This window comes from Marmota flaviventris, chromosome X (genome assembly GCF_047511675.1).
Source record: "Marmota flaviventris isolate mMarFla1 chromosome X, mMarFla1.hap1, whole genome shotgun sequence".
NCBI lineage: Eukaryota > Metazoa > Chordata > Mammalia > Rodentia > Sciuridae > Marmota > Marmota flaviventris.
This window is the reverse complement of record NC_092518.1, coordinates 23988702-24003782: the sequence shown is the minus strand read 5'-3', so window position 1 is coordinate 24003782 and position 15081 is coordinate 23988702. Positions and strand designations below refer to the sequence as shown.

Sequence of the window (15081 nt, the reverse complement as noted above, 5' to 3'; positions counted from 1 at the left end):
TGTAATTTATTAATCAACAATAGGCTTTTTACAATTTGAATCTCATCTTCAGTCCCTTTTCAGTTTGCCTATATTCTAGCCTTAATTAACCTTCTTGAGCTATGTCAAGTTCTCTCATGTTTCTTTGTGTTTTCAAATGCTATTTTCTGTATGAGGAAGGTGTTTCTTCCACATCTTAACTTGGCTAAACCCTAAATATCCTTTAGACTCACCTCAGGCTTTTAGTGCCTCAGGTTGGGATGGGTTGTTCTACTCTGTGCTTCTCTTCTTGCATATAACTTATTTATAAATATGCATATAACACATTATGTACCAGGCACTATTCCAAGTTCTTCATAATTATTAATTCTCATAATCCTCTGAGCAACTTTTGATATATATATTCTATCTCATTGTTATCACTATTTTATAATCATTGGCATTTTTGTTGACCTCCATTCTAATGGAGGGCATGGATTGTTATATTTATCTCTGTGCCTAGGACAGGGCTAGACACATAGTAAGAATTCAATAAAGGTTTGCCAAATGAACATATTTTTTTATTACTTCTGTAAAAAGTCATTCAGAGTTAATGTGGGTTTGGATGGGATGCAATGGGATAGAGGAAAAAGAGAGTGGGCTAGCATATGAGGTTCTGAGGGGAAAGGAAGGACAGAGTGGGATCCTTTCCAGGAGACCCTTTGTAAGCAAAGGACATCATGGGGGTCTTGGCTCCCCAAAGGGCAACAGAAAGGATGAAGGAACAGCAAACACAAAGAAAAAAAAAAGAAGAAAGAAAAAAAGAAAATAAACCCCACAAGCTTCCAAAGTTATATTTCCTAGATTTCTAGGGAATCCAAAGCCCATCAATCTGTAACAAAGAATTATTAGCTTGAGGGAACTAGATATCACTTTCATCCTTTGATAGAATGTAGCTAACTTGCTGAAAACCCTGCATATTTTCCCTGTCACTAAAGACTCTGGGAACAGAAAGTATAGCGCCTCCCTTAACAGAGTGTTTCACATGATGTTCTTCCCGATAGACTAACAAGTTGCTAATAAAGTTTCCTTTTTTCTTTTCCTTTGGTACTGGGAATTGAGCCCAGGCATGCTCTATCCATGAGCCACATCTCCAGCTCTTTTTATTTTTTTTGTTTTGAGACAGGGTCTTGCTTAGTTGTTTAGGGCAATGCTAAATTTCTAAGTCTGGCCTCCAACTTTTGATTCTCCTGCCTCAGCCCCACCCCGACCCCTAGGCACAGGGATTATAGGAGTGTGCCACTATGCAAATTTATGTAAATACCTTTTGTAGATGTGGAAAACAGCTGATCAAAATGTTCATTAAATCCTCCATATTCACAAAGGATGTTTTCTTAAAACTCTTACAATAGGGATGATCTCCCATGACTCATTCTGTAAATTAATAGTAGCTAACATTTATTTTTAGTTAGGCACTACATTTTGCATGGAAAAAAGAACTCATTTAATCCTCACATAGCAGTGTGATAGGTACTATTATTAATCCTACAGATAAGAAAACTGAGCCTCAAAGAAGATAAACAACTTGTACAACATGCCAAATGAATGCATGAGTAATTTTCCCCTAATTTTTACCACCTCTACCCTTAATAAAAACAGAATCATTAATTAGAGCTAACTCTGGGACTGGCTCTCAGGATATAATTATGTAAAATGATTTCTGAGTCCTAAATCCAGATATTCTCTTGTGAAATATAAATTTTCCCCATAAAGACTGAGTATGAGTCAGTCTATTTTTTTTTTTTTTACATTTTAGCAGCCTCTCTAGACATGGTCTATCTAGGAATTAATTGAACATAAATATTCACTTTTTTTTTTTACATGGAGGTGATTTGGAGCTGCCATAATAATGCTTATTATCAGAAATGCAAATCCAAACTGAAATACCACTTCATGCTCACAGAGGATGGAATTAATAAAACAGGTGGATGATGACAAGTGTTGGTGAGGATGTGGAGAAATGGGAACCCACGATATATTGCTAGTGGGAGTGTAAAATGGTGAATTTGCTTTGGAAAAGTTGGCAGTTCCTCAAACAGTTAAACATAAGAGGAACCATAGGACTCAGCAACTCCACTGCTAGGTACATAATAAAGAGACCTGAAACCATGAATCTACACAAAAACATGTATGTGAAAAGTTCATCACAGCATTATTCATAGTAGCCAAAAAGTGAAACAACCAAAAGGTCCATTAATTGATGAATGGAAAAACAAAACGTGGCACATCCATATATTCCACTATAAGAAGGAATGGAGTAACATGTGGTTCAACTTTGAAAACATTATGCTAAATGAAAGAGGCCTCTTATAAAAGACTGTGTATTATGTGATTACATTTTAGAGGAAATTTCCAGATTAGGCAAATCTACACAAATGGAAAATAGATAAGTGTTTGTTTACAGCTGTTGGGGGATTGGGAGAATGGGAGGTGAGTGGCAAAGGCTATGGAGTTTCTTTTTGGAGCAATGAAATTTTCTAAAATTGATTATGGTTGTGGATACACTGCTTTGTGGGTATGCTAAACATAATTGAGTTATACAGTTTAAATGGGTGAGTATATAGTGTGTGAATTATATCTCACTAAATCTATTAAAAAGTGTTTATTCACCATTACTCCCAATAAAACTTGTAAACATTAGGTAACTTGATAGGTTACCATAGCAGCGATACAAGAATTTAGTTGTCTTGTTTTCCTCAGCACCTCTCACCTCAGTTAATTGCTGGATATGAGGCAAAAAATAATAATAATTCTCACCAGAGCATTCCCCTTTTCTCCAGTCACAGGGCTGCTTTGGCTGTCACATTAGATCACCATTAAGAATTTGCACAAAGGGAAAATTTTCTCTTTTCCATTTTCTAGCTCATTTGATAGCCTCATGCCTTAGATTCTTAGGCTTAGAAGCTTAAAACATTTTTTCCTTGACCCAATGACAGTAAAGTAATAAGTAATGCCAAGAACTGACTTTAAGAAGGAAACTTCATCTCCAGGGAATTAGATCACATAACTGGCCTAACAACTCCCTCACCCCTCAACATACATCCCAGACATTTCCCAAGAATGGAAAAGTATTTTCACAGCTTTATCTTATCAGCTCAGCAACATCCCCTTGAATATCAACTCCTCTTCTTTTTCTTAAGAATACAAGCCATTCTGAATGTCAAAAAGATATGGAAAATATGTTTATACTCACACTTGTATGTAACCTAGCTTCAATCTGTGGAGTCTCCGGAGAAGAAAATGCAATGGCCCAGGGAAGATTTCTCAATTACATTTGCATCACAGCTGGATAATTGAGAGGCCTATCTCTAATCCAACAGCTGACACGAGGGAGGCACAATTTGAAATGAACAGTGGGAACAGTTAATCAGCTCCAGGTGGGCCTAATGGAAAGCAGAGGAGAAAGGAAATATACATTGCAATAGTTTGCAGACTATTCCAGATTTTCCAGAGGGATGAGCAAGTAACTAGGGAAATGGGCCAGACTCTGTCAAGAAAAGGTTGATAACAGGGGATCTTACAGGATGGCACCAAGTCAAGCATTAGTGTTCCTTTAATTTTTTTTCTTTTAGTTGGAGTCTACTATGTTTCCCAGATTGGTCTCCTGGACTCAAGGATTCTCTCATTTCAGCCCCTAAGGGCTGGGGCTACAGGCAAGTGCACTATGCCCATCTGCATTAATGATTCTTGAGGCCAAAACAATAGCTCATTATTAATAAAATTTAGAGAGAACTTTCATTTTTTTCAGAATATGGATTATATGACCATAGTGAATATTGAATTTGTTTTTTTAACCTTTATCTTATTCATTTATTTTTATTTGGTACTGATGATTAAACCCAGTGCCTCACACTTGCTAGGTGAGTGTTCAACCTCTGAGACACAATTCCAGCCCTTGAATATTTTTTTATTTATTTGTTTTTAGTTATAGGTGGACTCGATATCTTTATTTTATTTTTTTATGTGGTGCTGAGGATTGAACCCAGTGCTTCACACCTCTTAGCAAGCTCTCTACCTCTGAGCCACAACTCCAGCCCTTGAATTTGTTTTTGTCATGACTTTTCTTTGTTTATTGACCATTCCTCATTTTTCCAGAGATACTCAGATGCTAATTTGAGAAATGCTCAATAGGAGAAATACATGGAAGGTGAATTCATTAGGATTGTTGATTATTTACGTGTAGGATAAGAAAGAAGGTGAAGAATCTCAGACTTCTTAATTTTTAGCAGAGACTTTCCTGTTCAAAGAAGCTGAGAACAATTTTATGAGTATTTGTCAGTAGATGTACTAATGCCTGGTGAAATCCCTGTGAGGAAGGGAAAGGCTTAACATTTGTGAAATGCCATTTCCTTGTCGGTGCTGATCTCCAAGTTGATGCTTTACATTCGGTTTTCACTTAACATAACAAAAGTGCTTCTTTAAAGCATAGTTCTTTGAAAATAAAAAGTGCTGCCCAGGAAAAGAAGAAACACCTTAATAATGAATGGGTTCGAGATCATTCAGGTTATTTGCCCTTTCTTGAGGTATATAGCACAATGCTTCTCAAACTAAGGTGTTGGGAATTCCTCTGGGATCTTGTCAAAATGGTAAATTATTACAATAGGTCTGAGAGTCTGCAATTCTAAGAAACTTCTAGATGCTGCTGCTACTGGTCAGGGGTTGGGGGTGCGGGAGGCACTTTGAGAGGCAGGGACTCAGAGCAAGTCTCAATTCATTAATGATCATAAATCAATATAATGGGTTGTTACAAAGATTAAAAACAAAATAGTAAGGAAAAACATCTGAATTATTTGCATACACTAAAATAAGATTTCATGGTAATTCTGTTTATGTGACGACAGTTTGTTATAGTACTGGAACATCATGTTTCTAAAATGTTTATTTTTTTATTCTGGGTCACAAGCAAAAAAGTTGGGCAACTATGATAGTGAAGGAAACTGGTACTAGCAGATTGGATTAGATAACTGTGTAGGTAGGTTCCTTCCTACTTTGAAATTAATTTTATGATTCTGTGCAGTCTCATATTGTTTATTTAAATCTCTCATTCTAGCTTTCAGAGAATATTCAGGGGCATAGGCATCAATAAGTCTATTAATTTCATTGTTAAATTGGAAACCCAAGATGGTGCACATGGCAATGTGTTATGCAAAAGTGCATCATTTTCCTGTGCTTAATGTTATGATGAAAAATTTATGATTTCTACAAAAAATATATTAGTTGAGAGTTTGTAGGTTTTCCAGGGTATCAGTGTGTCTAGGAACATATCAACACATACACACATAATGTAAATTCAGTGTGAGAGCAAAGCAACCAGCAAAGCAAGGAGAAACAGCTGTAAATGTAAAAAAAATGTTTTAATGAGATACTTCAGTTTGGAGTTTTACTATTCCAATAGTCAGAGGAGTAAGTTTGCTGTCTCAGGAGTAATCATTATTATATGACTTCTCATGTTAGCATATGAATTGAAAGGGTTTTATTCTATCACTGTTACTGGCAGCCAAACCAGGGAACCTGCCTAGATCCTGGCTGGTTGGATTTTGTCACATGCCTGCAGAAGAAAGAAGTGATATAAAAAGGAAAACTGAATTTAATGAATAGCCAAGTCTTGCTCTTAACACTACTCTAGTCATGTGACTTTGCTATTTAAATTACATTAATTATAAAAGTAGTGTAGTCCATGCTTAAAAAACATAAAATATCTACTACTTTTGTATTTTATAGTTGTTTTCATCTATTATTAGATAATTATTCACTGAAAAGCATGGACTGTTATTTCAAATAAGCTGTTGGGTAAAATCAACAAAATATTTCCTTCTTTGGAATAGCTAACTCACTCCAAGTCAAATCCACGTATTTCCAGAAATATCTAATTTGATCTTAATGCATTTCTACAAAAGTTGAATGTTTTGATGCAGAAAATGAAATGTGGGAATGGTAGCCACTGAAGCTCAAAATGGAGATAAAGACAAGTAATTGAATGCTCTCAACAACATCTAAGTGGAACCCAGAAACTAACATCTCTTGATTCCTTCTCATTCAGCTATGTATTCATTTTCACGGCTAAGCATAATTCAGCAATGTGCTAAGTATGTTATGAAATGCAGGTGAAGCAAGAACTGAACTTTGTCTTGAAATTCTTTTCATCTGGCTCTCCTGAATTGCTAGAATTACAGAGAAGGAAGGTCAAATAGATATAAATTCCATTCAATTGAACAAATTTGCATTTAGTTAGTGGTTCACGCTGAACTTCCATTCTTTTTCTCAATTACATTACTATTTAACAATTCCTAATATGGCTAAAAATCAAATTTCAGTTCATGTTCTAAGGGACTAACAATTAACCAACTAATAAACTGTCTTCTTTTGTTAACACTCAAGGTAATCGTTTACATGCCAGGCTGTACCTTGACTATAAGTCAGTATAAACCCTCATTTAAAAAAATAGGACTTCCATAATATGGTTGAGTTTCACATGTTTCACATTTTGTATCAGTGAACTAAACTGAACCAATATTTTCATATTGAAACACTAGATAACACACTGTCTCATTTAAATATAGAGCTCATTAGAACTATTTAAATTTGGCCTCTGGATGGAAGGATTCTTCATGAAAATCTTAGGTGCCTACTTTAAATAATGGCTAGTCTTTGGATGTAATAAAGGTATCTGTTTCATAGTTGTAGTATTTGTCTGATATAATGTTTTGAATTTCATTTGTTCTTTTGAAATCTAAAAAGAAGTGACAACAATGAATAAACATTGATTGCTATAATTAATATTTCTTCATTCAACATATGATATTAAGGATGCTTTTGTGATTACAGATAGACTAGGCTTAATCCCAATTCATTTTATCAAAGAAACTAAGTCTTCCCTTGAGTTGGGTGCACAAAAATAAGATTAAAACCAACTGGGCCTTACCTACTATGATGGGAATCCAAAATTCCATGAAGATCAATGATCCAAGAAGTGCCACACCTGTTTAACTAATTTATGCTAGAATTGTTGAATAATAATGACCTATCCGTCTCAAATACGATTTCCAGTATAACAACCTTTCAATGACTTGGTAAAAAAGTATAAAAGTGCTGGAAATGTCAGGTACTGGAAGAGACCAGTGATGGAGATAGTTAGGGCACTGAATCCATTAAAATCATATATTTATAGTTTCTAGATAAGAGATTGCCTGGGATGCTATGTATATGAATATCTTTTGAATTGAAAACATTTAAAGCTAGGAAATAGAAAATCTACACTTAACAGCTCATTGAAAAAATCAAATTATTTTACATAATTGTTAGATAATCTTTACAATATATCATGTCATATATGTATATAGTTGATGACTAAATATATAAAAATAATTTTATACTCTGCTTTTTCTTTCTCTTTTCCCATTGTCATTGGTTACACATGCACTGAATAGGCAAAAACGATGATTTTTCTTTCTCCAAATTTAATTTCTAAGATTTTTTTCAGTTTCAAGTCACATGAATGATGCAGAAAAAGAAATGCAAGGCTTTTATTACTTTCAAATTTTCCAAGTCATAATTAATTGAAGTGCTGCTTTAATCATTCCTCACAAATACAGAGCAATAAGAAAAATAGTTCATGTTTATTACTGCAACTTTCTAGCTGTTATAAAAGAAACATTTTATCCAGATAAACGTGTGTGTGTGTGTGTGTGTCTCTCTCTCATACAGAGAGAGAGAGAGAGAGAGAGAGAGAGAGAGAGAGATTGAATTGTTATTTTGACTTCCAGTTAGCACAATAGTAAAATATTGATTAACAAAATGTTCACAATAAAATCTCTTAATCAGACTCAAAGTACTAAGCAGGTATGGATCCAGCTATGATTCATTTATCTTTTGGGAAAATACAAGAGCAAAAGATAAGCCTGGAGCCATGCCAAATCATAAAGTTTATTTTGTTTCTAACTTTAAAATGACACAAGTATAATGCATCCAAATATGTACTTTCTGAATTAATTTATTATTTTATTATTTGTTGCAGATGAAGCAATTGAGGCACAGAGACTATTAGGCAGGTCACATAGCCTGAACAATGCCAAGTCCTGACTTCACGGTTAGTTCTGTTTCCTCTAGGATCATGGAAATAGCAAGAACTCAGGAACTGAAGGTGGGGGAAGGATGAGTAAAATTCTGCATAAGATGTTGAATGTTAGGCAAAAGTTCTTAAGTAGAAGTTAATGCCTTTTGAGGGGGTTGGGGATTTAGCTCAGTGGCAGAGCGCTTGCCTAGCACATGCAAGGCCCTGGGTTCAGTACTCAGCCCTGGGCGGGGGAAACAAGGTAACCGAAGTTAATGTCTTTTGCAAATATAGGAAGATGATAAAAATAAATTCTATTTTTAAAAACTTACATTTTTTTTCTGAAGCTTGAGGTTGGTATGAGGGGGGCAATAAAAGTCTGAAATCAAGCCTGGCAAAATCTCTATGTGTTGAAATATTATCCCGTAATGCAAAGTAAATAAAACTGAAAATAGAAAGACCTTGATCATCCTTGGCTGTTATCTGAAATGAGTTTATTACTTGTTATCACTTACACAAATTAATTCACAGCCCTAACTTTTTCTGGATAATGAAGGTTATTCCACGTTTGCCACATTTTTTTTTCCAGAGTTCAGGCAACAAAAAGCAAGTAGTTTTATGCTGTTTTCCATTATAAGATAATTATGAACTTTGTACATCTCTCTCCATTTGTATTCTTTTAAGTTAACCTTAGCCTTGTACATGTTGTTTTATTTAGTGTCCTTGTGCCCAGTTTTAATCTTAAATAAAGGGACAAGAAAAGCTACTTTTTTTTTTTTAAATTTCAAAGTGGGGAAAAACTGAAAAGCCACTTCAACAAACCCAAATACTGCAATAGTTTTATTCCACTTCAATAACCTCTCCTACTTGTTAGGAGCTTTGATTCTAGCTAACAAGGTTATCAGATTGTATGTGTATTGTCTTGTTATGGATTCCTTGGCTGGATTCCTGCAGTAAACAGTGCTTATATGTTGTTTTGTTCAGACAGTAGCACAAGAGGGAGCAGGGGGAGGAGGGACTGTGGAGAGGGACAGGGTCACAGAGCTGTCAAGGCCTTCCCAGTTGTGGAGCTGTAGCAACTGCTACCTTTGGTCAATTCTAATCAGTGCCTCAATGCGGTGCCCTTAGGGCCAGGTCTCCTTCAGTGGCCCAGAAATGGGGTACTGAAACTCTGTATGCTTCATTCTTTTGAAGTGAATGCTGAGAGCAGCCAACAGAAGAAACAGGATAAAAGAGGGTGAACAAGTGGCAGAAGAAGCATTGAATCTCATCAAAGTGAATAGAGCTCAGGCCTCAATTCTGCCCAGACCCATTTGTTATTCATTTTCGGTTCACATTATCACTGACCAAATTGCTCCAGATAAATTCTCCAAGGGATAAAGGTGATTATATTTAGCAGAGGAGTTTAAATAAAACATTGTATGAAACCTTTTCTAATCAGCTAATGAAAAATAAAAGGGATATTTTTTCATATCTCCCTAAGGTACCTTAGTGTCCCATTGTGTCCCTATTGTTTTTGTCAAAAATGCAGATACTACAGTATGAAAAGAATGCATTGAATAAAATCTAAATGTTTCAGGCATCTCTTTATTGCCATATTGTCTCATCATTGCTAAAAATTCACAAATAACAATTGTTACATATGTATTAGTTTCCTATTGCTGCTGTAACAATTTGTCACAAACTTAGTGGCTTGTCTTAAAAGTTCACATTCATTCCCCTAAACTTTTGAAGATCAGAAGCCCAAAATGTGTTTCATGGGGTAAGGAGGGGCTAAATTTAAGATACTGGCTCATTCCTTGATTTTGACTGCAATCTTTTGGAGGTCCCAGAGGAGATTCTAATTTGTTGCCTTTTCCAGGTTTAGACATTGCTGTCATTCTTTACCTGGTGGTCTGTTCCATCTTCAAATCCACAAATGGCCAGTTGAGACTTTCTCATGATGACATTTTTCTGGTTCTGACTCTTTTGCTTCCTGCTTCCATGTTTTAAGGACCATTGTGATTATATTGTGTCCATCTGTGTCCAGAATAATCTAAAGTCAGCTGAGTGGAAACCTTACTTCCACCTGCAACCTTAATTATCTCTTGACATGTTAACATAACACAGTTACCGGTTCTTTAGGGTATAGGCACCCTTAGGGGGCCCAGCATTCTGCCTACTAGCCATGATATAGGTAGAAATAATGAAGTTATTAGAAAGTTTATATAGTATAGATTTTAATTAAGTCAACACTATGAAATAACATTTGTTAGAGTAGATTTTGACAAGCCAAGTCAGACAAATTTCAAAAACCCAAATATTAATCCAGATGTTCTCACTTAATCCTCTGTTTTATCCTGCAGGAGACTCATAAAACACAGCTTCTTACACAAATATTGGGATGTTGTTAAGTTCAGCTGTTTTACTTGTTTATCAAGGTAAATAGATCTGGATAAAAAAGAATATATTTACAGAAGTCAGTTTCAAAATATACATGTAGCCCCTTCCATGTACCATTGAGGTGCTGGATGTAGGAGATGGGCTATGATAGCAGCAAACACAAAATTATGTGATGCACTCACAAGAATATACGATGTGCTTATTCATAACTAGAAAGGTAATCCTTTATTTAAACCTGTTACTTTTATCCTCATTGAAAATATCTTGCAGGCTGGGGTTGCAGCTCAGTGGTAGAGCACTTGCCTAGCATGTGTGAGGCATGGGGTTTGATTCTCAGAACCATCTATAAGTAATTAAAATAAAGATCCATTGAAAACTTAAAAAATACTTAAAAATCTCACAAAAAGATAAAAATAAATCCTGTCCAAAGGTCATATTTTTTTCTAGGATATATTGTAAAATCAAAGGGTTTGAGTATATAGAAGTGATGGCTTTCAGAAACAGATTTATGTTCTTTTATTCTATCAACATTTCTAAAGTATAATGAAATTTATCTACCCATTTATTGAATTTTTGTTGCAAAATTTTACCTCAGATTAATTAAAGATTAAATTCCAATGGAATGTATCTATCTTCATTTTTTAAGCTATCTTGTTACAAGTGTCATTAAATTATTCTGACACAGATTTTTGCTGACAATTTTGGGCTAGAATCACTTGCTTTGACTAGCCCAATAGATTCCTTAGAAACAAACAAATTCTTGTCTTATACTCTTCAAACTTATTTTCTTTACTGAGCGACAGCAAATCACAACTTCTTATCATGATATGTTTCTTCATGATCCAGTCCTTGCAGGAAATTTCTCTGCAGACTTATTTCCTACCACTTCACACTTGACAATTTATGCTTCCTGAATTCATATCAGACTTCCTATAATTCTCTATTTAGGCCATGTTGTGTCAAGTCTTGGAGTCTTTTTTTTTGGTACTGGGAATTGAACTCAGGGGCACTCTACCACTGAGCCACATCCCCAGCCCTATTTTGTATTTTACTTAGAGACAGGGTCTCGCTGAGTTGCTTAGGGCCTTGCTTTTCCTGAGGCTGGCTTTGAAATCACGATCCAAAGCCTCCTGAGCCACTGGGATTACGGGCATGCACCACTGAACCTGGCTTGGAACCTTTTCTTTTATTGTTTCCTTTACTTGAAATACCTTCCTGAGTCTTAACTTGTTTATCTCTAATCATACATTAAGACTTAGATATGATTTCTTAACTTTACACTCAACCCATCTTGGATTAGTACTTCCCTTCACTTTTTTTAGTGTTTATCCTCTTTTGGATTTTTGTGAATGCTGTCTTTTTTTTTGGGGGGGGTACCAAATTTCTTTATTTGAAGGAATGGTACAAATTAAAGAACATAAGTGGATGTTTTGGTACAACTTATAGAAAAGGTAAAGGTAACCCCAACATGCATGCACTGCCTTGGTGACCAGGGAAGTCACTTGCACGGCTATGGGAAAGTCAGGCTGAGGTTTAGCTCTCGTTATCACTGTCTCCCAGGGTGTGCTTGTCAAAGAGATACTCTGCCATGGCAGATTCTGAGGCTCCCATCTTGCGCAAGTTGGTTACATGGTCACCCAATTCTTTGATGGATTTCACCTGCTCATTCAGGTAATGAGTCTCAATGAAGTCACACAAGTGGGGGGCATTTTTGTCAGTGGCCAGTTTGTGCAGTTCCAGAAGTGACTGGTTCACACTTTTCTGCAAGTGCAAAGCACATTCCATGGCATTGAGCCCACTCTCCCAGTCATCACGGTCTGGTTTCTTGATATCCTGAAGGAAGAGTCGGCCTCCTCGTTGGTTCTGCAGCTTCATCAGTTTCTCAGCATGTTCCCTCTCATGAGATTGGTGAAGAAAATATTTGGCAAAGTTCTTCAAAGCCACATCATCACGGTCAAAGTAGTAAGACATGGACAGGTAGACATAGGAGGCCTAGAGCTCCAGGTTGATCTGGCGGTTGATGGCGGCCTCCAAGTCCTGGTGGTAGTTCTGGTGCGCCTGCCAGGGGGACGTGGTAGTCACCGGGGCTGAGGAGAGGCGTGGCCCTGGAGCAGCGGCGGAGGCCTGGGACGGTCTGTGAAGAGGTGGCAAAGGCTGCTGGCTCCCAGCGGCCTGCTGGGGTAGGGGGTCCAGCGTCGGGTTCCTCCAAAGCACTGTTGAAGCAGGAAACCGCGGCGACTCTCGGCGAAGAACGTCTGGCCATGAATGGTGTCTTAATGTCTAGTTTTTCTTATAGTTAAGAAAGATGTCTTCAGAAAGATATTCAAGACATCCCTGATGACTTACCAAGGCAAATACTGAACTCTTGACTGGAGAAAAACTAAACGAGATCCTGAAATGGGATAAGAGATATGAATGCCTAGTTTGGTCTTCAGTCTTTTTAAAAAAAATATTTATTTATGTATCTTTAGTTTTAGGTGGATACGTTAGTTTGTTTTTATGTGTTGCCGAGGATCAAATCCAGTGCCTCATGAATGCTAGGCGAGCACTCTACCACTGAGCCACCACCCCAGCCCCTGGTCTTCAGTCTTACAGGAACCAGTGAGATCATTTCAATCTTCTCTGACATCTGAAAGGTCAGGGAACCAATCTTCAGAATTTCAGCTTGTACTACCTCTTTCAGATAGCTATGTGCTATGTAAAGTAGGACAATTGCTTTTATAATTATTGACCTATATCCTCCAAATTTCCAGTGGGCTTTACTATATTAGAATCAGATTAACAAATTCATCCTCAGTTATTTAAAAATTGGGTAATATTTTCTTGTATAAGCCTTAATTTTTAACTTGACAATATGAATCATTTTAGTCTACTCAAATATTTCCCAAATAATTTGCAAATACTGAAATGTTACTGATGAGTCGTAAGTAGAAGTAATTTCTAAATTCTTGTGTCTAAAATTGCATCTTTTTTTGAGAGAGAGAGAGAGAGAGAGAGAGAGAGAGAGAGAATTTTAATATTTACTTTTTAGTTTTCGGTAGACACAACATCTTTGTTTTGTATGTGGTGCTGAGGATCGAACCCAGGCCACACGCATGCCAGGCGAGTGCGCTACCGCTTGAGCCACATCCCCAGCCCTAAATTTGCATCTTTCAATAAGTGGCGTGTTAAAACTAGAAGAAGAAAATCACTGGAACATCTTTATATTCTTGGATTTTTCATTTGACCATTAACATGAATCTTATGATGAATCTTATAATTCTTCTTAGGTGTTCACTAGACTGTTGATTAAATAAGATGATAATGTAAGTAGTGGCTTGAAGATTAGGACTGAAAGAAAACTGGAGAAGCTGGACATATCTGGTCACAATTGATAAAAGCCATAGGTAGCTTTAGCTTCACTAAAATTCTTTCTTCAGCTAAAAGCATACCAGCACACGTGGTGAGGCCAGCTGATGGAATTTCTATCTCATGGAAATAGAGAGCATCTCAGCTTCTGGGAAAAACTAAAATACTAAAAAGAACACTTATTCATCTCCTTTGACATGCATAAACCTGTTAGAAAATGGTGCAGTGATATTGGAATCAAGGTGTTCCCTTCTGCCTTCTCAGTCAATTAGTGGGAGGAATAGTTACAGAGTAGGATGTGTGTAAGTGTGTGTGTGTGTGTGTGTGTGTGCACGTGCGTGTGTGTGCGTGCACATGCGTGTGTGTGCGTGCACATAGAATCTTTGAAACATATAACCTGAAGTACAAGAATCTGAAAGACATCTATAACTGGCCCTATAATCTGAATAATAGTTATCTAATATTAAGAAATAAAATAATGAAAACTTATTTATATCAGGGCTGTTATACAGAAAAAATTTTTATATTGAAGAAAACAAGTAAAAAGAGTGAGTAGCTGAAACTCTTTTTAAAAGATTGAATTTTGCACAACTTATAAAATCAAGCTTAGATGTGTGTGGGAATGAGGTTATAAGAAATCTTTTCAATTATTAAAATATAATTCTATATTTCTTTGTCTTTCATTCAAACATACCTTGTCCTTGTTGCATCTTTAACAGGAATTTTACAGTCTTGCAGCATATTCTTGCATGATAGGAACATTTAGCCTAAATCCAAAATAAAAGCTTTTATTTAGTGAGAGCATTAAACCCTGATGGACAGCTGAATGTTACAAAGCTCTTTTTCAGCCTTTGGCAGTGAAGTAGGAGATCTTCAGAAGGACTGAAATTGTCACTATGGACCTAAGAGATGTCTCATTTATTCAAACCTGGGGTCAACTTCAGTCATCTTGGGAGAATTTAAAGACTTTTCTTCTCTTTACAGATGGACTATGGGGAGCAGGACGAGGCAAGGAATTTTGAATACCAAGAACTAACTTCATGTGATACAATTAGAGCCTTTTCAATGTAAAGGCCAATAGGCCAAATTCCAGTTACTTCAGTGAATAGTGTTTAATAAAAAACAGCCAAGTCTAGTCTTTCTGGCACTCGGACAAGTAGAAATTGCTTATTAATGGTTTCTTTCACATAGATCATTGAAAACTGATCATCTCACTAGTGAACCCTGAGGCTCTGAAATATCCTGAAAACTTTTCCAAATTAGAAAAGATGGGATGACTTCAG

General features: G+C 36.3%; 1 pseudogene; it reads right to left on the bottom strand.

Annotated features, from left to right (window-relative positions):
* Positions 1-11871: 11871 nt before the first annotated feature.
* Positions 11872-14508, bottom strand: LOC114086023 (ferritin heavy chain pseudogene; annotated as a pseudogene).
* Between the last annotated feature and the right edge of the window lie 573 nt (positions 14509-15081).